Source organism: Apodemus sylvaticus, chromosome 19 (genome assembly GCF_947179515.1).
Source record: "Apodemus sylvaticus chromosome 19, mApoSyl1.1, whole genome shotgun sequence".
NCBI lineage: Eukaryota > Metazoa > Chordata > Mammalia > Rodentia > Muridae > Apodemus > Apodemus sylvaticus.
The window spans coordinates 7,627,391-7,651,259 of NC_067490.1; the positions used below are offsets into that span (position 1 = coordinate 7,627,391).

Genomic DNA, 23,869 nt, shown 5'->3' on the forward strand with positions numbered 1-23,869 from the left:
TTCTTAAAATGCTCTAATCCCTCTGCCCTCTGTGACACTCCCCTCTTGTTTCTTTTGTACCCTTTCTTCTCTTTTGTCACTACTTCCTCTTTAAGAGTTCTGTTCTGCATAGTGGCCGGTCCTCCAGAACTTCTAATCTCTCTCAAGCTCAGGCCTCTCTTCTGAATCCCATTCCTCTGTCCAAGTTCACATCCCTGCAATACAATCCCAGCACACAGCCCTCCCAGCACCACAAATCACTACTCAACACTGAACTCATCTCTTTGTTTTGTTTGTTTTGTTTTTCAAGACAGGGTTTCTCTGTGTAGTCCTGGCTATTCTGGAACTCACTCTGTACACAGCCTTAGAGAGCTAAGTCCTGGTATGTCTGTGAAGGCGTGGCCAGAGAGGCTGAACTGAAGCAAGAAGGCTCACCCTGAATGTAGGGCAGTACCATCCCACGGTCACAGTCTGGGAATGAGTGAAAAATGAAAAAAGGAAACCACCAGTTGAACTCTGGGATTCTCTGCCTCCTGATCTGCCTAGAAAAGATGCACAGCCTCCGTCTCCTGCCTCCACACCAGACCACACCCCCAAACCGTGAGCCAGATTAAAGACTTTTCTCCTTAGGTAGCTTGTTGTCCAGTATTAGTCAGAACAACAACAAAACTTTATAAAACTACTTTAGAACGTTTAGTCAGATTTCAAACATCTTTCATCGAGACTGCTTTAATATCTTCCTGCATCCTATTTTACTTTATTCTCAAGCCTGTTTCTACTTTACAGAATAATCAATGCAAAATGAAGATTAACTGTGTTATTCCTCTGCTTGGCACTTCCCTAACAATTCTCCAATTAAAAAGCTCTGGAGTCAAGCAGCCTGTGCTATTTCCCCTGAGATTAGCCCACAGGACTAAAGAACGCCTAGAGCAGACTTAACAGCCTGGTACTGAATGTGAATGGCCCCCTAGAGGGGCATTTATTAGACTGGAGGAACTGTTTGGGAGGATTAGGGTTGTGACCTAGGAGGAGAAGGCCACTGAGCGTGGGCTTTGAGATCTCCAATGCTCCTACTCTCTGGCCCCTCTCTCTTCCATCCCCTACTCTCACCTGCAGATCAGACTTGAGCTTTCTCAGCTGCTGCTCCCCACCACAGTGATCATGGACTCACCCTCTGAAACTGTAAGCCCAACAAACTCTTTACGTCACAGCGTCTTTGTGCAGCAAGGAATAAAGCATCCCACACAGATACTGGGACAGAGCCCCAGCCTAGTTGTCCCCAGCCTATACACCCTTGCCCCTCCCTGAGGGTGTGTGCCACTGAGACAGGTAGTAGGGGGCAGCGTGGGTGAGAATGTCATAACCCTCCTAACCCTCCATGAGGAGATGCAGAGTCAGCAAGCTGAGAAGATGCTTTTACAAGTGGGCACAACTGAACTCCTCAGTAGTCAAGCTAAACTCCCCACCCCTCCCTCTGGCTTATATTCTCTTTGCACCCCCTCTTCTACAAGTGTTCCTGAGGCTGCCAAGGGTTGACACGGACGTCTAATATTCTCCTCCAGCTCCAGTGAGATACCAAACCTTCATGCCTTTCCTCATTCCTAGCTCAAGGAAGTGCATGTTGGCAAACCGAGGGGGTAGATCTCCTACTACAAAACCCAAGTGAAGCAAGGACAGAAAAAGGCACATGAACAAATATCTAGGTCCAGCCTTTAGCAACAACCTGTAACTGTAAGCACAATGTGAAGAAGCCCCTGAGACAGTGTGTCTATTAGCCAATAGAAGTTTCTTCTCCACTGCAGCCTAGGGCTTTCTGGTCACAAGTTTTTTGTAAGGTCCCAGTACTGAATGTGAATTTCCCCAATAGATCAGGACATAAGTACACAGAAAACCAGCTCTATCCATAACTCTTCACTCCACAGCTGCAGAGCCAGGCACAACTCACCTAGCACTTCCAACATAGGCACGCTGGTTCCACAGCTGAGGAGGGCTTTGAGCCTTAATTCACTAGAGAAGACAGTCCGCGAGAGCAGACACTTGCAGCACACACTTAGCTGGTTCTTCAAGCTCTGCAACCAAAGCATATAACCTCTTCAGCAATGGGGTCTACCACTCAGTTCTGGGATGTATCCAACAACAGTGGCAATAGTCTTTACTGGTGCAGGGGCTTTTCATGGCCTCCAACGCCTAAGAAAAGTTCCAGCTTTCATGTCCAGCACTGGGGCTCCCGCCTCTCAGAGCAGCAGCTTTTACCTTTGTGAGCTTGCCTTAGTTAGGGATTTACTGCTGTGAACAGACCCCAGGACCAAGGCAACCCTTATAAAGGACATTTGATTGGGGTTGGCTTACAGGCTCAGAGGTCCAGTCCATTAGCATCAAGGTGGGAGCATGGCAACATCCAGGCAGGCATGGTGCAGGAGGAGCTGAGAGTTCCATCTCTTGTTCCAAAAGCAGCTAGAAGACTGGCTCCCACATGGCTAGGAGGGTCGTCCCCAAGCCAAGCCCATCCCCCACAGTGACACACTTCCTCCAGCAAGGCCATACCTACTCCAACCCCCACTCCCTAGGCCAAGCATATTCAAACCCCCACAGGCACAGGCTATGGTGCTATTGCAAACTTTTCCCAATCACCTAGGCGAATGGCTTGTGCCTTACCCAACTAAATCTCCCAAGAATGCCAGGACAACACCTGGCCTTTGTAACCTTAGTATACAATTTCCCCACGGCTTGCTTCTGCAGGTGCACTCTTTAATGAATCTCCAAATCTGCAAAGCACTCAGAAGACCCTGCTATGCTATCCATGTGTAACAAAACTGTATGCAGATGAGGGTCAGAATAAAGATCCAAACTGGTGGGGCTGTGGAGACATCCATGGTGAGGCACTTACACAGTCCACTGTGATGTTTACAGTATGTGTCAGGTGATAAAAGACAAAGTCCACAATGAAAGATACTAAACTCAAATACAGTAAGGCTTAACACAACATGAGACGATTTTATCCATTAGCATCAACTGTCCCCTCCACAGACACATGTTTGGTTCAGCAGCATGAATATGAAGCCCTAACTCAGTTTTCCAGTCAGAGTCCTTCCATTTCCACACTCTTCCTCAGAGCCTACCCTGAGTTTCCCACCCTGGTGAACTTGGGAGTACTGGCTTACTTTGCTGAGCCCTGACCAGGGTCAAGAAGGAATGAGACCCCACCCCCAATCTCCCCTGCTGCACCTGCTGGTTCTCTGAGTGGACACTGTGGCTAGAGCTAGTGTGACCTCTCCATCCACCACCCCTGGCTACTGGGGTGGCTCCAGCATCTCAGCCTCCAGCACCCTCTTTTGCTGGGAAGAAAGGTGACCTGCTTAGTCTACAGAGGTAACTGCCCATTCCTGGGACAGGCTTGATCCTCTACACCTGTGTCATGTGGCAAGAAGCCACCTTTCACAAGCCAGCACAGCTGAACTTGCCAAGCTCTTGGCTGCTTGGCTTGGAGGACAGTCACACCCAACACACTCCTCCCTGAGAAGACCCGGCCTCTCACTTTCTATTCCAGAACCTGGAGTCATGGTCACATACTGTCACTCACCTTGCCCTCTCTCTGTTCACACACACTCCCTTCGGCCACTACACAGGCAACGCCTTTTGTCAGTGGGCTCTTATGAGTATTTTCACCAGAATACCAAGTACACTAACAACTCTTCTAAAGGTGGTCTTCTGGAGGTACTCTGGATGCAGATGGAGAGACGCCTTGTAATGATGGTGGCTGATAAAGTGGGGAGAGGGAGAGCTAATGAGCTAAATCAGGGATTTAAAATAATACATGTTTTCTCATAATCAAAATTAGCATTATTTAGAAAACCTGTAAGAATCTGTAGTTAAAACAAGAGCAACCCAACACTCTGGCACGGTAACTTATAGACAGTTAATGTACTGTGGAAAGCCTCAGGATGCAGTCAAACAGAGAAACAAGTATATGCTTAAAACCAGGACGGAGGAGAAAGCAGGAGGATCCAGTCATCCTCCGGTATAGAATGGATCTGAGGCCAGCCTGAGACACCTAGATCCTGACTCAGAAACAAACAACACAAGAAAAGAAACTAAACCTAGGACTTCTGGGAAACATAGACTGGTAGCTGCCTCTGGAGAGTTAAAGAATTTATCCAAAAGCTGGGCGGTGGTGGCGCACACCTTTAATCCCAGCACTTGGGAGGCAGAGGCAGGTGGATTTCTGAGTTCAAGGCCAGCCTGGTCTACAGAGTGAGTTCCAGGATAGCCAAGGCTACATAGAGAAACCTGTCTCAAATAAAATTAAAAAAAAAAAAAAAAAAAAAAAAAAGAATTTATCCCAAAGACAGAACTGAGGCAGAGCTTTAGCGATAAAAGTGAAAGGATTCTGGGAATGATCAAAACCCAAGCTGTCAAGAGAAGATGTTGAGCTTTACAGCCTTTCCAAAAGGGTGTGCCCTAACAAAGTTGGGTGGTCCTGCCCTCAGGACAAGCCCACAGCCCTCCCTTCACACACCTGAAACCCACTTGCAGGTGTTGGTGGGACAAGGGTTCCACTCACAAGTCAACAGCAAGAAGAAATCGCATCTCTTAGAGGGCAGAAGCTGGGCACTAGCTAGAGAGAAACAGAACCACTCAGGACACCCAAAATAGAGATCCCAGCCTCCGGAGCCTCAGTTTGCCTCACCCTAGCCCCTGGTTGAGGACCCTAGAGCAACAGTTGTGAAGAGCCAGAGGGCTTCCCTGAAGAGGGAAGGTGACAGGAACTCTAGCACAAGGTAAGAAGTGCACAACCACCCATGTGGGCCTGGAACAGAGCTCAGCAATGGAGAATTACCCTGAAGGTTGATATCTCTGAGCCTAGGACTAAAGGAAGAATCAAAATCTGTGGCCACCCATCTTTTCACTGCTGTGGCTTTAAGAATCTAGGTCCAAGACCACACCCAAAATCCACAGTGGCATCCCTCTAACAAGGTGACCATTAACACCCAGGAGGCCCTGAAGCATGTGGCTAGGCTCCTAGTGATCTTAGTACTGAAGTTGCCGTCTTACCCCCAATGAACCTGGGAAACATCCTTCAGCTAAAGTAGCCAAACAAGAGACCAGTCCCTGGGAGGCTCAGAAAGCTCCTTAGCCTACAGGATGCAAAGCTAGGTGTGGCCAGCAGAGGCCCCTGTCGTGCAAACAAGGGAAGCGACCACTGAAGGGAAGACACCCACAGAACACAGAGGAAAGCAGAGACCAGAGTCCAGATGTTCAGCTGACCTCACCCCTTCCATGCATGTAACAGCGGGCAGCCTCCACGCTTTGAGGACACAGAAAGCAGCTTTTCTATCACCCCACTTCCCCCCGTGTGATTTGGGGGTTTTTTCCATGTTTACTATATTGTATTTGGTAAACGATTTCAAGGTTTTTTGTTATTCTCGTTCATCTAACTTAGTTTACTCTTTCCATTTTTAGACGATATTTGTTCTTTTCATTAGTTTCTGTGCTGCCCTGAGTGTTTTCCCTTTCCTTTTTCCACATTTTGTAGGATTTTGGTTTTGCTTAATTGGCTTTTTTTTTTTTAAGATTTATGTATTTATTTTATGTACATGAGTACACTGCCGCTGTCTTCAGACACACCAGAAGAAGGCACCGGATCCCATTACAGATGGCTGTGAGCCACCATGTGGTTGCTGGGAATTGAACTCTGAACCTCTGCAAGATCAGCCTGTGCTCTTAACTGATAAACCATTTTTAAAAGTACTTTTACCCTTTTAATTTTTTTTATTGCTCCTCTTACATTTACCTAAATAAATCAATACAGTTATAGCCACCTATATTTTTCAAAGTTGTCATAAATAAACATTGGAGAAAAGTCAGTGTCTTAGTGTTTTACTGCTATGAAGAGACACCATAGTCACAGCAACTCTTATAAAGGAAAACATTTAATTAGGGGCTTGGTTACAGTTTCAGAGGGTTAGTCCATTATCATCATGGTGGGGAGCATGTCAGGAGTCAAAGGGAAAGACATATACAGAGAAACAGAATCAGAGACAGAGAGGCACAGACAGACAGACTGGGCCTGGTGTGAGCTTTTAAAACTTCCAGCCCTCCCAACCAGCACACCTCCTCCAACATGGCCACGCCTCTCCTACTTCTTCCCTGACAGCTCACCAACTAGGAACTAACCATCTATGAGCCTAGGGTGGCCCACCTCACTCAAACCACCACATTCTGCTTCTTTACTAAAGGAAAACTAGATTTCCACATGTAGAAGAATGAAATTAGATCCATCTTTCATCTGTCACAAAAATCAATTTAAAATAAATTAAAAACCTTAATGTAAGACCTGAACCTAGTAGAGGAACACACAGTGAGAGGGGAGCCAAGACTGTCCAGACAGACTCCAGCAGCACAGAAAGAGTCCAAGTGACAACCGGAGCTACAGTAAACTAAAAGCTTCTGCACAGCAAGGGCATAATCATCAGAGTGAAGAGAAAGCCTGCAGAATAAGAGGGAAAAAAGCCTTTGCCAACTATATATCAAAGGACTAATAATTAGGATATAGAAAGAACTCCAAACGTTAAACACAAAAATCATCTGACCAACCAATAAATGGGCTAACAAACAGATCAGCTTTAAGAGAAAATATATGAACTATCAATGAAGATTTTTAAATGCTCATCGCCTTTAGTCATCAGGGAAATTAATACTCTGAGAGTCTATCTTACCCCACTCATCAAGAAAACAAATGACAGAAATTACAGGTGAGAATCTGGAGTGGGAAGAAGGAAACCATCTGTCACTGCTGGTGTAAACTTGTAGAGCCACAGTGAAAATCAATACAGCAGCTTCTCCAAAACTAAAACTAAAGTAGCCATATGACCAAGCTATACAACTCAAGGTGTACACCCAAAGGACTCAGTCTTCACATCCAGAGACTGCACATCCATGAACCCAGCTGTGCCATTCACAGCAGACAAAAAGAGGGCCATTCTACGTGTCCACCAACAGGTGAGGCTGTGGTACATACACACAATGCAGTGGTATGCAGCCCTAAAGAATGAAATGATGACATTTGCAGGAAAACGGATGCAACTGGAACTCCTTATGTGAAACTAAATAAGCAAGACTCTTAGACAAACACTGCATTTTTCTCATATACGCATAATCTAAACTTAGAATTACATGTCATGTAGCTGTGTGCAGACATATTTACAAGTCATACAACTGGAAATGGAGTAGAGGAAGGACAGGAAGAGGTCTTAAGGGAGGTGGAAAATACCACAGGGAAAAAGCACACTAGTAAGAGGTGGGGGGAGCTGGGACAGAAGCAGCTAACGGGAGGAGAAAGGGGCACGTGGAGAGCAGTGGAGGGGGAGTGGTGAGAATATCTTTAATGATGGATGAATGAAGACTCCCAATAGAACTCTTTCTTACCTTGAGTTTTCTTAAATACACATCGAAGCATGCTGTATTTACATGGGCTATTTCTTTAAAGATAGATAAAGCCTTTTTTTTTCTTTAGTGATAGGGATGGAACCAAATCTTCAAACAATAATAAGCAAGTGTTCTACCACTAAGCTATGTGCACAGCCCTAAGAAAAATTCATTTTTGTCTCTTATTATCTCTTTATTTAGAAATAGTTCATGACATGAACTTGGATGTCAAAAGACATCTTTTGGGAGTCAATTCTCTTCCACCATGTGAGTACCAGGAATCAAATTCAGGTTGTGAAGCTTGGCAGCAAGCGCATCTGCTGAGGCACCTCACCAGCCACTCTCCTGAAAGAACAGATGCTCCAGAGTGCAGCTCTCGGCCTGTTTTGTTCATGTCGATGACTCCAAACACCAGAAGTACGCCTGGCATTAAAGACGCACTTGATAACTTTCTGTCGAATAAATCAATAAACCAGTGACAACACAGACTATTTACAAGAAATAGGAACTGTAATGGAGTACAGATTACACACTTAATCTCAACTTGTATATCCTTTGGATCTTGAACAATATTCTCAGATTACCTGCTGCAAAAGTGATTTTAAAATAGTTTATGAGAGCTGGGGGGGGGGGGAGGGTTGCAAGCCTTTATTCCCAGCACTCAGGAGGCAGAAGTGGGTGGATTTCTGAGTTCAAGGTCAGCATGATCTACAGAGTAAGTTCCAAAACAGCCAGGGCAACACAGAGAAACCCTGTCTCAAAACAAAACTAATAATAATGATAATAATAATAATAGTTGGTACAGATGAGATATTGCCAAGGGATTTATTTCTCCACCACACTGCCTTTCACCTCTAGCATGTCAGCAAGCTACAGAAGACTGTAGCATTAGTCTCATGAGGCTTCAGGAGTGCAGTTCACACTGTTGGTACCAGACTCAGAACACAAGGATTTCCATGAGAAACAGTTTGCTACCACCTACTAAGACTCAAAACTAGAATACCACGGGCCTTGCCAAGTTCTAACGTACACACCCTATAATAAAGTGTTTGTGGGGCATGTATAAGATCACTGTTTTGATTGACAAAAAAGCACTTGTTATCTACCAGCAAAGACAAAGAACCATGTGGAAAGGTCAGAGGACAGTGACAATGTTTTATAAACAGAGATTTGTGGAACAGAAATTTGTATAAAATGATTTGCACAGACAAAAAAAAAAAAGACAATAAAATGAGCAAAAGTGTTAAGAGTGGAGCCCGAATGAAGTACAAACAGAACACCAAACTGCATTTCAAATGGACACCACAGCCACACGGAAAAGGGGTAAGAGGAGAGTTAACCCTGGGACCTCTGAGCATGGTATCTGGACCAGAACCCTCAAGCTAACGCTGACAAGGAATGTTGCTCTCTAGTAAAGGAGTTTTTTTCACAGACGTACAGTTCAGCAACTTCAAACCTACTTCCTTGGTACATTTAGCAGTGTGCAAATGGGTGAGAAGCCATCAGTGGTGGAATAGGGACCAGCACTTTGGAAAAGGGGGAAGGAGTCACATCTATGAAAAACAACTTGCTACAATAAACCCAGTAGTACAGGATTGGACCCGAGGATATACTGTACCTCCATCTCCCTCCCCCTTCTCTCTCTCTCTTATACACACACACACACACACACACACAGCAACCTAGTAGCTATTTGTTATGAGAGCCCAGAAGCAATGCCACCCAGTAGTTACACCGCCGTGCCTAAAACCCAGATATTGCTTCCGAATGTGCTGGGGTTCTGTGGAGAAAATGCTGATTCCTAGGCAAGAGTACGAAAACTATAAGACAGACCTGGACTATCTTGAACCAGAAACTAAAGAGGACATCCAAGAATCATGGGAACAAGCTGGAAAGGCACAGCACCAATTTGAAAAGATTCCTATTAGCCAAATCTGGGATAATTTTAAATGATAACTCATTTTTTAAAAATCTACAAATCCAGCCACAGACTAACAGGGTAGTAACTTTGAATTAGATAATGGGGAAAACGATTAAAATTATAAAAAGAACAAAGACACAGTAAACCCTAATTTGGCAATAACCTCGTCAACAATGACTGAGGAAAGACTGAAGGATGCTACGCTGGTGGGTCACAGTTTGAGCAGCAGCAGGTGCATTCTCACTGCCTCACCTCTCTGCAGAACACACTGGTTCCATGGGCAGAGCAGCACAGGTTCACTGTGGGGAGCAAGCAGGCCCATCGGAGCTCACAGACCTAAGTCAGGGTACCCAAGAGGACAAAAAACATGTCCCAAGGAAACATAGAAGAAAGAACACCGTGGTGGTCCTGCCAAAAGCTCTAGTCAGACAATCCTAGAAGACAATGTACCAGGGCAAAATATATTTATACATAGAAAGATGCCATCACAAGTCACTGTTTTGTACAATTAAAATATGCTAATTAAAAACCCTGGAGGTGCTGTAGAGACACAGACTGAGAAACTGGCCCAGGCTGATAGTACGAGAGAAGTCAACTGAGTACATTTTGTTTTTTAAGTGGTATCCATGGGTGAACCAAGTAGATTTCTGAAGACATACAGGTAAGACAAGCCTGCAGAGAGGCTAAGGAAGCACTTTTTTGTTTTGTCTTGTTTTGTTTTTTCAGGAAATTTATAAGGTCAGTAACATTACCCAGAATATTCTAGTTTACTTTTCTGTTGCTGGGATAAAACACTGACTGAAAGCAACCTAGTGGAGGGAAGGATTTACTTCACCTTACACTGAACAGTTCATCAAGGAAGCCATGCACGACAGGAAGAAATGGTACTGCCCATGGAGGGCTGGATCCTCATGCAACATCAGCCCAACAGACCTGCCCACAAGTCAGTCCAATTGAGGCAGTTGTTCAAGTGAGGTTGGCACTTCCCCGATGTGTCAGGTTGACAGCAAAACTAACCGGGACAAACCACGTGGCTGTATTTTAAAAGATCAAAAGTGTTAAGTGTGCCAGGCGGTGGTGGTGCTTGCCTTTAATCGCAGCAGTTAGGAGACAGAGGCAGGCGGACTGGACTTACGGAAGCATAACTGAACACACTGAGACCTCCCCGGGCTACACAATAAGACCCTGTCATTCTTGCTTCTTGTCCTCCCATAAAAAGAATGGCTGAATGAAAGTGTTCCAGGCGCACTAGCCCTAACGCTAATGTGACAGAAAACTTCAAGGACTCCACAAACCTTCCAGTTACAGAAACTTGCTTAATAATTTTATAATGCTTCAGTAATCATTTCTCTCATACTGTGAACACAAGTCAGAAAAATGACTGCATGTATCTGACAGAGACAATTTCAGCCGATGAAATGGCTTCCTCTGGAGAAATGTCCTATGATTGCATAAAATTTGTTTACTTTATAAAGCTATCCACAAATTCTTTGATTCCTCCTTCCAAAATAGGTGGAGCCTAACTGCTGTCTTAAATAGGAGCTATAACTGAAAGAAAACAGAGGTAACACTGATATTCAAACAGGGTGAGCAGACATGTGGGTTCTTCCTCAGTCTTTCATCAGTGGCTATGGATGAAGCCAAGCAACCCTGACAGACCCTCAGGCAGCCCCCGATGAAAGGTGTAAGGCCTCTACCCAACAGTCATCTCCCAGCCTATCCAAGCCTTTGGACTTCAAAAGCCAAACTGAAACTCCCCAGCTCTCTGAGCTACAATACTCAGCTAGGCTATTTTTGAGTTCCTGACCCACAGTAACTGAGAAAAAGTATGTCATTTGAAACAACTAAATTTGCTTTATCAGACTGCATTAGATACTGGTATGGTATTTAGTAACTAGTGCATTTGTGAGTTTTAATTTCTGTACAAATATTTATTCCAAAGTTAGATAAAACTGACTTTTACAAAAATAATTATAGTCTGCATTTCCAGGAATGTAGAAAATAGGATGAATAAAAGTGACTCAGTCAAAATGCCAGGACCAAATCAAAATAACTGAATTATACCATAATTAGAATGAATTTGTTTGGTGAAAAGGCTTGAACATAAACATTTCAATGAAAGGAACAAAGGATGTAGACAGCAGAGAGATTAGCTACTACATCTCAAGTACTTCGTTGCTTGGGGTAAGACTTCAAAAATGTCTTGGTCCCTGTTCTCTTGCTGTGAAGAGACTACTTATAAAAGAGTTTCCTGGGGCTGACAGTCCCAGAAGGCGAGTCCATGACAGTTCCGGCAGGAAGCACAGCAGAAGCCAGGCAGGCAAGGCACTGGAGCGGCAGCTGGGCTCACATCCACAAGCAGTCACACAGAGCACCAAGGGTAATGGTGTGGGTATCTGGTAACTCAAAGACCAGCCCCAGAGGCACACTTCCTCCAACAAGGCCACACTCCCTAACAGTTCCACCTACTGAGGAGCAAGCTTCAAACCTATGAGCCTATGGGGGCCATTCTCATTCAAACCACCACGAAGAAAATGTCTTTAAGTTCTGGATTTACTTGCTATGGATGAGCTCAAAATGCTACTTATGAGCTATATTTTAAAAAAACTATATTTCTTTCTCAAGAACATGTACCATAAAGAAAGCCAAACGTTAGGTAAAACATGTCATTTAAAAAACAGCACTTATTCATAGGATAGTCAGCATTCGGCCTTTGTCAGTCTCCTTTCTTCTCTAACCTTAAATATGCTATCAAATTATCTTCAAGTGTTTAAGTATTTTCTAAGGCTGTGACCTGTTTGCTAACAGTGTTTGCATAATCTGCAGAAGTGCCTGGTATATATGTGCATTTGTGTGATTGCATGTGCACGTGCGTGTGTCCATCAAGACACTCCCATGCAGGGACCCCGTGTTGAAACCAGGACATTAACTAGAAGAAGCCCTGGAATTGAGAGTCCCAGCCTAGGGCTGATGCACAGTGCCATCCCTCACTGGCTACAGACGACAGACAAATTGCTCCCCATTCTGGAACTCACTTGGCTCATTAGTACAGATGGGATAGTTGTCAGGTTTTCAAGATCATTAGAGTTAAAGAACACACAGAAAGGGCCTCACACCACACTGCCACTCTCTACATGGCTCCTCGTTGTTAATGATCCTTATACTAGTCAGCTTTCTATCACTGACTGACTGAAGTTGAAGGCGGAAAGATTCATTTCAGCTCAGAAGTCTCTGTCCACAGCAGCTGGTCCAGTTTTCTAACCCGTGCTGAAGTAATGCATCCTGGCAGAAGGCAGTGGATGGGAGGCAGAGAGGCTAACAGGATTGGGATGGGATCCCAAATATCTTCTATAATGTCCCAATAGCCTAATTCCTTCTAGCAAGTCCAACTCCTAAAAGTGTTTCCATCTTCCAAGAATGTCATTAACAGGACCCTGGGCAACATTTAGAATACAAACTGTAACTAGCACTGTCCTTACATGGGTGCTATATCTTGGATTTGAAATATCCTCCCAAGGTCCACACATTAAAGCTTGGTGCCTAGTCTCCTAGACAAAGACAGAAGTGCTACCTTCAGGAGGTGGAATCTAGTAGAAGGTTTTATGTCACTGGGACCATGCCCTCAAAGGTGACTGTGGAATCTTTGGACTCTAACCATGATGTGCTTCCCCAACGCAAATACACAGCACAGGCCTAAAAGTAATGCGTTTGCCAATTATGGATATAAACCTCCAAAACTATAAGCCTTATAAAATAAACCTTTTCTCTTATTAAGTTGGTTTGTCTCAAATACTTACTATAGGAAAGCCAGCTATCATACTAGGTAGACCTCTCGAATCACAAACTACCAGGACAGAGACACTGGAATAGTTCTGCATCTCATATTCAGATGCAAAAGGTAGCCCAGGAGGTTAATATGGCCAGATTTATGGCTTTTTAAAAAATTCTGACAAGAACTCCCATATCCCATGCTGCCTTCACATTCACTATGCAGCTGAAGACGACCATGAGCTTCTGCGCCTCCTGCCTTCTCCTTCCAAGTGCAGGGACTGCAGGTGTGGGGCAGTCTGTGCACCAGCGTGCCCAGTTCACTGAGTATGAGAGACCAAACTCGGGGTCTCATGCTTGCTAGGCAAGCTTTCCACCCTGCTACCACAGATTTCATCTGAAAGGTCCTGCAAAGGCCTCTGCCAACCCAGCCCCAGGTCCTGCAAAGGCCTCTGCCAACCCAGCCCCAGGTCCAGCCCTAGACTTGTTACAATTCTGAAAGATTACAAAGGCTTATGAACCGAGATCAAAACTGCACTTACCCACTCAACAAGCACAAGTACCTAGCCTGTAATCAATATTTATACAGCCTTAACATATTCCTGCTCAGTCTATTTTCTCTCTCTAATTGCGCTCTCTCCTCCACCAAATTACAAATTGGATTGCAAAGAAAAAAAGCTAAACATATCTGTACTCTTCAATGGCCCTTGCATGTAAAAAGCTGATAAATTTAACTTCGAGTTCTCAATAGACTGTTCTTAAGTATAATCTGAACATTTTAAAAGTCGGGCATCCTCCCCCATCCTGACAACATGCATGCGCATACATTCATTCTACCGATTTACAACTAGTCTTCGGGGCCCAGAACACAGCTCAATGAACAATGACCCTGCCTAACACATCACACGAAATCTGGAGAAACCGTTAATACTTAATATCTTTCTTTTTCTTTCAAGACAGGGTTTCTCTGTAGCCCTGGCTGTCCTGGAGCTCCCTCTGTAGACCAGGCTGGCCTCAAACTGGCAGAGATCTACCTGCCTCTGCCTCCCAAGTGCTAGAACTAAAGGTGTACACCACCACTGCCCAACAAACACTTAATATCTTAACAGAGAAAAAAAACACCTTTCAACTTCCTATTAGAAAAAATACTAATATCTGCACTAGACGTTAGAAATGCTCAGTACAGGTGATATGGAGGACCTAATGTCCATCCTCAAACAGCCCTGAGTCCTAAATCGATTACATCAGTGGTTTCTATGGTTAAACTTAACAGTTAACTCCTTTTAAACCATTAAATTCTTTGGCTTTACACACTTTACCAAACTTTCTGTAAACTCTCCAGAAACAGGGAGCATAGTACTTGCTTCCCTAACAGTATGAACCCACAATGGAATCCAGACACACACTATTCACACTAACTCTGTGTCCTTTTTGTTGCTGTGGTAACACACTAAAACCAACTTGGGGAGGAAAGGGTTATTTTGGTTTATAGCTCACAGGTATCTCTAAGGGAAATCAGGGCAGGAGCTCAAGCAAGAAAGAAGGCAGCCACTGAAGCAGAGGCCATGAGGGAACCCCGCCTACAGGCTTGCTCCATAGCTTCTCTCAGTTTCTCACACCTGCCCATGACAGCAACAAGCACAGTAGGCTGGGCCCTCCACGAGAATCATAAATGAAAACAATGTCCCCCACCACACACACGGTCACTGATGGAGGCAATTCCTCAATTACTTCCCAAGTGACTCTAGCTTGTCAAGTTCACAAAAAAGAAAGAAAGAAAGAAAGAAAGAAAGAAAGAAAGAAAGAAAGAAAGAAAGAAAGAAAGAAAGAAAGAAAGAAAGAAAGAAAGAAAGGGAAAGGAAAGGAAAGGAAAGGAAAGGAAAGGAAAGGAAAGGAAAGGAAAGGAAAGGAAAGGAAAGGAAAGGAAAGGAAAGGAAAGGAAAAGAAAAGGAAAGGAAAGAAAAGAAAAGAAAAGAAAAGAAAAGAAAAGAAGAAAGCAAGCAAGCAAGCAGATTTTACAACCTGGACTGTCATTTAAAAAAAAAAAAAAAAGGAATGAGGACCAAGTATGTAACAGAGAGCCAAATGCCCAAGTTAGACATCAGCTATTGGAAAAAGTCTGCAGTTATTTTATGTGTGTAAAATCAGAAATAGTAGCTTCATCTCGATCTAGGGGCACAAATAAAATCAGTGTGGAGGACATACACTCATCCACAGCGATCCGCAACTTAAAATATTCCTCCATACACTGTCTACACTGTCACACACCCGGCTTTTGGTAGACTCTGAGAAGTCCTTTGAACTACTCAGGTGATGAGCCTACAGTCCGGAAAACCGTTCCACTCTCGATTCTCTCCGGACTCCTCCCTGGATCTCCAAACACTTGGGCATCGCCGCTTCTGCCCATGCCCGCTCCTCCTCCACACACAGGCTTCCTCAGTTGTCAATGTCCCTGCGCAGCCTCACCAGGACACTGCAAACCGTCAAGCCCCATCTACACTAAACGCACCGGGAAAGGGCCTGGATTTCTGTTTTACCAAGGCCCTTCTGTTTACCTTCATGTTCTGCCGCTCCTGCTCAAGTTTGGAAAAGGTTCTACAGACTGAAGGGATTGGAAACCTAATTCTTGTCACAACTGTGTTGAGATGAAGCATTTGTGAGGTAGGTAAAGCATGACGCCTCTGTTGCTACGGCAAGACTGGGGCTCCCATAAAAGAAGAAAAGGACAGACAGACAGGCACCACTCCTCACCACAGACCAGCACCTGATCTTGGACATTTCAACTTCTAGAACTCTGAGGAAACAAATTTCTGTTGTTTACAAACTCCTTAGTTTCTAGTACTTTCTCATAGAAACTGAAAGCAGATTGTGAGCCGATCTGAGTTCAAACGATTCTCCTGCTTTCCCAAGTCCCACTCTTTGTCCTTTCTAAGTCCCAGCCTCTGATTTTACATAGACCATCTACTTCTATGTATGTCTATTATTATTACTGTTCAATGTGTGCATGCCAGACACATTCTGCTATCACCAAATACATTACTTCTTCTTCACAAGAATGCTTTAATTCTAACAAAAAGCCGAGGATAAAAGGCATTAATTTGAGACAAGGTCACTTGGCCAATAAATAGCACAACAGTACTGCACCGATTTGGCCTTGTATCCTCTTACCTCCAAGGGTCCTGCAGTTAGTGATTTACTCTATACTGATCCTCTCCTTGACTCTGTAGGAGAATTTCGACCTACCTACCTAGAGGATCCGTCGACTGAAACTCCGCATATGCTCCTTAAAACCACCAGCACCATGGCTTCTCTGCTCTATAACCCACCCTTCTTTATTTTCTAATCAATGGCATCATAATCACCCACCTGCTCACACAAGGTCATCATCTTTAATATATCCCCCTCCCCTCTACTTAAAATTTTAAACGTTTAGCAACTACAATGCTTCTGACCTCTATCCATCCCACTTTCCTCTGAGATGCCAGCGGGTCCCTGTCTCCCTACTCTAAGGTGACCTATGTGGGGCTGTTGGTTGCTTCTTGTCAATGGATGTGTTCAATCTACTTTTCTTGGCTTTCCATTTGGCCAAGCAAATGAACAGTGAATCTAGACCTTTTAGAATACAGTGGGCAAAGCCAGGCAGTGGTGGCGCACGCCTGAAATCCCAGCACTCTGGGAGGCAGAGGCAGGTGGATTTCTGAGTTTGAGGCCAGCCTGGTCTACAGAGTGAGTTCCAGAACAGCCAGGGCTATACCGAGAAACCCTGTCTCAAAAAAAACCAAATCCAAAAAAACAAGAAACAAACAAAACAAAACAAAACAAAAAAGAATACAGTGGGCAAGATGTGGTGGCACCCCCTTTAATCCCGGTAATTGAAGCAGAGGCAGCGAATTCAAAGCCAGCCTGGTTTACATAATGAGCTCCAGGACAACTAGGGCTATAAGAGACTGTCTAAATATAAATAAATAGAATGGAAGATCCCTAGATCTGGTCATAATTTGGCTCTCTAATATATCTATCCTATCTCTACTGCCACACATTAGGCAGGTAAGAAACAACTCAGGTCATTTCCAAAAGAACCATTCAATCTTAATGTTCAGCAAAGACTGTCTACCTAGAAAATTGCCTTCTTCTTTACATACTCAGAAATCTACTTAATCTGTGGGGCTAAGGTCTACCCTCTTCTCTCCTAAACGTTTGCTATCAATGTTTTCCAAGTGTGATTAATTCCTCTAGTAATTTATTCTCAAAGTGATTAACTTATTGCAACAGATGACAGTCGATGGTTTACCATCTCTGATGGAGGCTTACATGCCAAAGGTATTACAGTACCCCACTCATCTATGCCCTCTCGGCACCTGACGGAATGAATACCTAGTCAAAGCTAGCGCCTCATAAATATTTGCTGAGTTGTTAAATAATGCAGCCCTTGCCAAGTAACTCTACACATCTCAGCAATTCAACCTCCAGCTTACAAAACATCCCACAGAATTTTGTCTTTTGGGGGGAAACAAGGGTGAGACAGAATCTCACATGGCCTTGGCTAGCTTCAATTCACTGCTGCAGAGGATGACGTCGAGTCTCTGCGCCTCTTGCCTTTCCCTTCCTAGTGCTGAGATTACAAGTATGTGTCACTACAAAGAGCTCAAGAATTTTCTAATAACGAAGAACGTTATAGATGGATTAATATTGTCCAGCAGAGTCTAATTACTGCCAGATCCTTCTGTCAGTGTTTCTTAGTACCTTTCTTCTAGCTAACATATTTGTACCTTTGTCAGAGGATCAGCAGATATTGCCTAGCAGGGCACTGTGAGAGATAATCGTGACAGAAAGTGTGTCACTGAGTATAGTTGGATGATGATGTTGGTTACCACATTTCCGTCAATGTCCACAACAGCGGCCTAAGCTCATTAGGTAGATTTTAGTGGCTGAGCCATGCAATACTGACAACCAAGGATAAACACACAGGGATGAAACATTTATTCCAATCACTAAATGAAATCAAAGGACACAGAAATTTGATCCTGGCTCAGCCAGATATCCTTTAAGTAAAAATAACATTTATTTTTAGGCAGGGTTTGGTGGCGCGCACCTGTAATTCCAGTACTCAGGAAGCAGAATCAGGAGGAGCATACTAAGTCTACAGAACAAGTTCGAGGCCAGCCAGGGTTATATGTAAAAACCTACCTCAAGAAACAGATACATTAAAATAACCAATTAAAAAAAAGAAACAAATAGATGTTTTCATGGAATAACACTTGTAACTTACCCTTATCCAAGACTTAATTTTGATTAATAACACCTCATCCCACCCTACAGACCAACTCAGTTCCAGTTGATTTGCTGTTGCTGTGATAAAACCCTGATCAAAACCACCTTGGGGAAAGAGTTATTTTGTACAGGTTAATTGTCCATCATCTAGAAAAGCAAAGGCAGAAAGCAGATGCTGTTTCCTGGCTTGCAGTCTCCCAAGGCCCAGGACCCCCTGCCAAGGTATAGTCTGTAGGGAGTGGGTTGGCCCCCCTACATCAATTATCAATTAAGAAAATGCCCCCACACTCCTGTGCAGGCCAATCTGATGGAAGCACTTCTCAGTAGAGGTTCCTTCTCCCCACTGATTCTTGTGAACAGACTCTACCCTAGAATTAATGGGATGTCTGTAACATTTTTTACAGCTACCCTATAAAGTCTCTCTCCCCACTATTTCTGTACAAGGAACCTTTCTCTGCTTCAGTCACATAAGTCTCCTCAAAATATCCTTCTGCCATCCAATGACCAAATTAGCACTAACTTTTCACCACAGGATTTAACTCATTCCTAATTCCAATTTTATACTGTTTAAAGGCCAGCCCTCGTTCTGACCTCCTCTTGTGTAAATTTCTCCAATACTATAGCCCCAACTAATACTACTACCTCAGTTCCTTCCAGGATTCTTTGATATATACATGATTTCTTTTCCTGACTAGACGGCTTATTCTTAAAAGAAAAAGGGCTGGTCATGGACCTCGCTTGTGACCCCACAATCCTCTCACTGATTAGACACAACCCTGGAAAGAGGGAAGCAGTTGCATTAACTATGTGAAAGATGAAGCTAAATGCTCCTCTCATACTGATAAATCATGTACGCAGAGGATGAGCTGCATCAACTGCATAGCTATCTGCTCGGGAGTGTGCAGTTTTCTAGGAGGCACAAGCAGAAAGGAAAATAGGTAACTCTAAGTCACGAAAGCTCGTAAAAGAACAGTAGCTCCTGAGTATTTGGTTTTACAGAGCAAGCTTTACTGATTCCAAGACTTGAGAAGCCATACTTTACAGAGACTGTTAGAACAACTGAATCTCCGGGTTGCAGATTCTGGGTGGAAACTCTAAAGTTATGTGCCTCAATTTTTATGCATGATCAAATGTCAATGTTACCCTATCTTGTCACTGGCACTGCCTTTAACCGGTAATGGGAAAGATTATTTCTTCCATTTGTCTCCATTATTCCTCCTTAATAAACCACCACACACAAAACTGAGCCAACAGAATCCTGTATACTGGCTGGCTGATGGCCAGTTGCATCTTTTTTTAACTCCAGCCTCACCATGGCAGCCCACGCGTGGAACACAATCTATATTTCCACCAGCTAAATAACAGCCCGCTAACTTCTAGGAAGAACACAGACAAAAGGCAGGGCTGACCTATTCGCCAGACCTTTGCGATGGCCAAAGCATAGCACAGTTCTGGGAAACAGATAAAAGAGCAGATTTGAGTCTATAAGGAAGTAACAATACTGGATGGATATGGTCCCTTGGCTTCAAAAATGTGTACCAAGACCGGATTTAAAAAGAAAAAGAAAGGGCCAGAGGAGCACGTGGACATGCACGTGAGGCTGAAAGGTCCAGGCAACAGGTTAGCCAACCAACCGGCATCCACACTGACAGGTCGCCTTCCCCAGGTCGTGGGTGTGCCCGAAGCTCTCCCTAACAGCCCGCTCCTACTCCCAGACCCGCCAGGGTAGAGGCGACGAAGCCCTTCCCGGTTAACCCAAAACTTTGCGAACCCTAACCCCGAGGGTCCCCGTTTCCGCGTTTATCAGGTTTGCACAGTCGCGTCTCAGTGTGGACCCGGGGCTGCTGAGGAACGCGGGCTTCTCCCGCCTCGAATTCCTCAGGGTAAGGGAAACTGACGGCGTCACCCTGCAACCCGGTCACTTGTCTCCTCGGCACCCCTCTCTCCAGCGCGCCCCCCAGAGCGCCAGGTCCCGGAACTGACCCTCGTCAGCCCCCGTCCCCGCCCCCGGAACCAGCGGCCGAGGGGCGTGGAGCGGCGCGCGCGGGTCCGGCGGAGGGGGGTGGCGCGTCCCCGCGCCCCGGGCCCGCGCAGCAGGTGCGGCCAGGCCCCACCTCCCACGAGCGGTGCGGGCGACTCACCCCGACGATGTTCCTCAGCGACCTAGACGCCGCCACACACGTCTCTTCCGCCAGCAGCGACCCCGCCTCGTGGCCACCGCCCCCTCGACCGCCGCCGTCGCCGCCTTCCTCGCCGCCGCCGTCGCGGCGCGCGCCCGCTTTCACGCACACCGCCGTGGCCGCGCACGCGCTCTGCGCGCTGGCGTCACTTAGCAACGGATCAACCGTGGGCCGGTAGGACCCAGGACTTCAGGGCCCCAGGTCGCCTCAGGCGGGGTTCTTGAGGCGTGTTTCCCCAGGTCGGAGCCACTGCCCCTCCTGAACTGGGCCCTCAGGGTGTGGCCGCGCTGCCGACACCTGGCTCAGGGTGAGGCACGTCATCGCACGTCACTGAATAGCGTCATCGGTCGCGTCACTGCGTATGGGGAAGAGCCGGAGTGCGGGTTGGAGAAAGCCTCCTCCTGCACTTTGTCCCGATGGACAGTCAGCTAGATGCGAGAAAGTTGGACAGGGAGAAAGAATGAGCCAAGTGAGTCGTTAACAGCATCAAGGTGCTATGAAGGCCAGGCCGGAAATACCACGACTCAAGTTTCCCTGTTCTGTAAGTGGGAAGACTGATACCCGACCTGCCTGTGCTAGGACCGTATCAACTTAGGACGAAATAATGCGTGCAAGGCTGCCGGGTAACCTGGTCTCTTTCGAACTCCTAATTTCAAGACTCTGACAGAAGCCTGGACATAAGTACCCAACACCACACAGTCCAGGATTACCAAGTGTAAAGTATAAAGCCCATTAGACTCCATCTTTCACATAAGAAGCAGGGACTGTGGACTTTGAAGCCGTAGAAATTGGGTTGCAGGTCTGATCCTGGCCAAACCTAGAGAGTCATCTCTCTTGATAGTTAGATACTTACCTGGCTGGGTGCATGGGTTTGAAGACAGAAGACTTAAGTCCAAGGAAAGACGTCTTAAATGGGCAGCGAAAATGAACAGACACAGAGGGGCTAGGGCTGGGCCAGGGAAGCGATCAGAGCCACAACCAAGGCGCTGGCGGAGCGGGGAATGAATAGGTAGGCCAGGTTTCTAGCATGGTTGCTGAGATAGGTGGGAGTAACATGTAGCAAGACGGAAAGAAAGCTGCCTTTGTGCGTAAGTTACTAAATGCCTATGGCATTCCTTACCGATGACTATGGTAGAACGGTGGAATGTGGATATGTTAATTGGGGAAACACGCTCTGCTCACGTCTTTTGTGTGGAACGATAACCATCAATTTAATACGTCTACTTTCCGATACACCTGTCCCCAATTTACTTGTCTTTGGAGAAATTAAAAGAGCAAAGGGGACAAACTGGACTGGGAAATCTTTGAAGAAACTGAGTGTAGTGAGATGAAGGTGCCTAGTCCAGGGCTATGGAGCAAACCCTAGAGTTTAACATTAGGAAACTGCCCACGGGTGATAGCCAGTTCCAACCTTGTTTGTTGTGTTTTATAGAATTTCGTTCCCCACCAAGACCCACTTCCCCCATCGCCATAATCTGGATGGTGACAGAGGAGAGTTTGCAGGTATGGCTCAGTAAAGGTTATGAGGAGATTGCTCTGAAACTGTCCCGCTGGGCTAGGGACAAGAGCACCAGAGACAGAGAAAAGCATATGAGAGAAGCAGGGAGTCAGCTTTGAAGCTGCTGCCCAGTCAGCCTTAAAAATGGAACAAAGGACTACAGGCAGTCTATAGAAGCTGGAAAGGGCAAGCCACTGGGTCCTTGAAGCTAGGGCTTGACCTCTAGAAGTGTAAAGAGAATCGGTGCAAGCCGCATGGTTTGTACTGACTTGTCACAACAGCCAAAAGAAACCAGTACAGTGGAGAATAAGGACAACGGCTTCCCGGCGCACTCTCCTTTATCTAGGAAAAGAGAGGACAGTTTATCAGGCTGCCTCACAGACTGAGCACCAGGACTATGGTCTGATGGAGGGTCCTCCACATTTAGAGGAAAATGTTAAGTAACCAAACTGCACAGGTCTGTGGCTGATGAGAGACGCTGAGATTTGAAGGACTTTAAGTCTAGGCATAAATGAGATGAACTAAAGTGGGGGAAGGGGGACAAAAATGTAGCTTCTACTTCTAGGTTAGACTCAGCTGCTGATAACAGCAACCATTAATCCAACTAGTTTCACCACACACTCGAGAACTAATATGAGCTATGCCAGCCCCTGTCAACAACTATGGCTACCACTCAGTTGCCCAAGCAGTTGCGGTCGCAGGAGAGGTAAACACACTGGTAGGTAACTAGCTGCCAGAAACAGCTTTGGGGTTTTTTGATGTTTGGTTGATTGGTTTTGTTTTTTGCTGTTGTTATGGCTAAGGTACTGGTGTACTATGGCAAACTGTATAAGGGTAAAACAGTTAATGGACCAAGGTGTAGAGCCAGGACAGGCAGTACCTTCCTAGGAAAACGGTCAAATTCTGAATTGATATAAACGCTCTTTCTCCACACTGTTAATATAATATCCATGTATCCCAGCATTTACCCTAACAATGCTGCTTCCCGCATGCAAGGTACACCGTTCCTATACCTGTGCTGCCTCTGTTCCAATGTGGTGTAGGCATTACTAGCTCATCTAAGTCTTGTAAAGGCCCTTCCGGGTTGGTCATACTACATTATAAGCATTAATTACAATGCCTATAACTCAGCTACATGGCAGAAAGCTTACATAATTACTCAAGAACCAGGATTCCCAGTGCTACAACCCCGGAACTGTGCTCATTCATACTGTGTGCTCCTGGCTCCCTAGGAGGGGTGCTGGAAACCATGGCTTATACCACATAGCAGGATTTGTGTTACAGGACTGCTGTGTGTGATCCCACTCTGCTCTTTACATGAACACCAGAGAACACTTTCCAAGTTGGAAGTTACAGATCTGTTAACCTCTCTTGATAACTGATGTGTCTCTCTGTGAAAGTGATGTGAGTTATAGAACTGAATTGCATAACCATGCTTTCTTCCCTCTTCATGTCCCTGCCCCAAAGCCCAAGTTCACTTGGCATTTGTCACTGAGTAGATTGGCATGCATGTCTCTTTGCATTGGTTCGCTAATCTCCCATCAACACCTTAACAAAAACATCTAAGATAACCATGTTTGTTCCAGGTCATGGTACTAGAATTTTCATTCAGTGTGGTAACAGCTGGCTCCCTTGTTTTAGGCCTGTGGAGTGACAGAGTACACTAGGAGCAAAACCACTCACCTCATGACCAGGAAGCCAAATGAAAACAAAAAAGGATCCTACAATCCCTTCCAAGAACTCACTTTTTAATGACTTAAGGACCACCTCACATCAGAAAGGCTCTTATACCTCCCAACAATGCGCCTCGTTTTAAAAAGAATGTTA

General features: G+C 45.2%; 1 protein-coding gene across 2 annotated transcripts in view; it reads right to left on the bottom strand.

Annotated features, from left to right (window-relative positions):
• Positions 1-20,832, bottom strand: part of Btbd9 (BTB domain containing 9) — a 351,364-nt gene extending 330,532 nt beyond the window's left edge. Inside the window, exons 1-2 of one of the 2 annotated variants that reach the window (XM_052164614.1) lie at positions 20,506-20,832; positions 1,925-2,048 (exon numbers count right to left, since the gene is read on the bottom strand). The gene's annotated coding sequence lies outside the window, so the exon portion shown is untranslated. The remainder of the gene's footprint in view (positions 1-1,924; positions 2,049-20,505) is intronic. The other variant, XM_052164613.1, reaches the window with a different exon arrangement.
• Between the last annotated feature and the right edge of the window lie 3,037 nt (positions 20,833-23,869).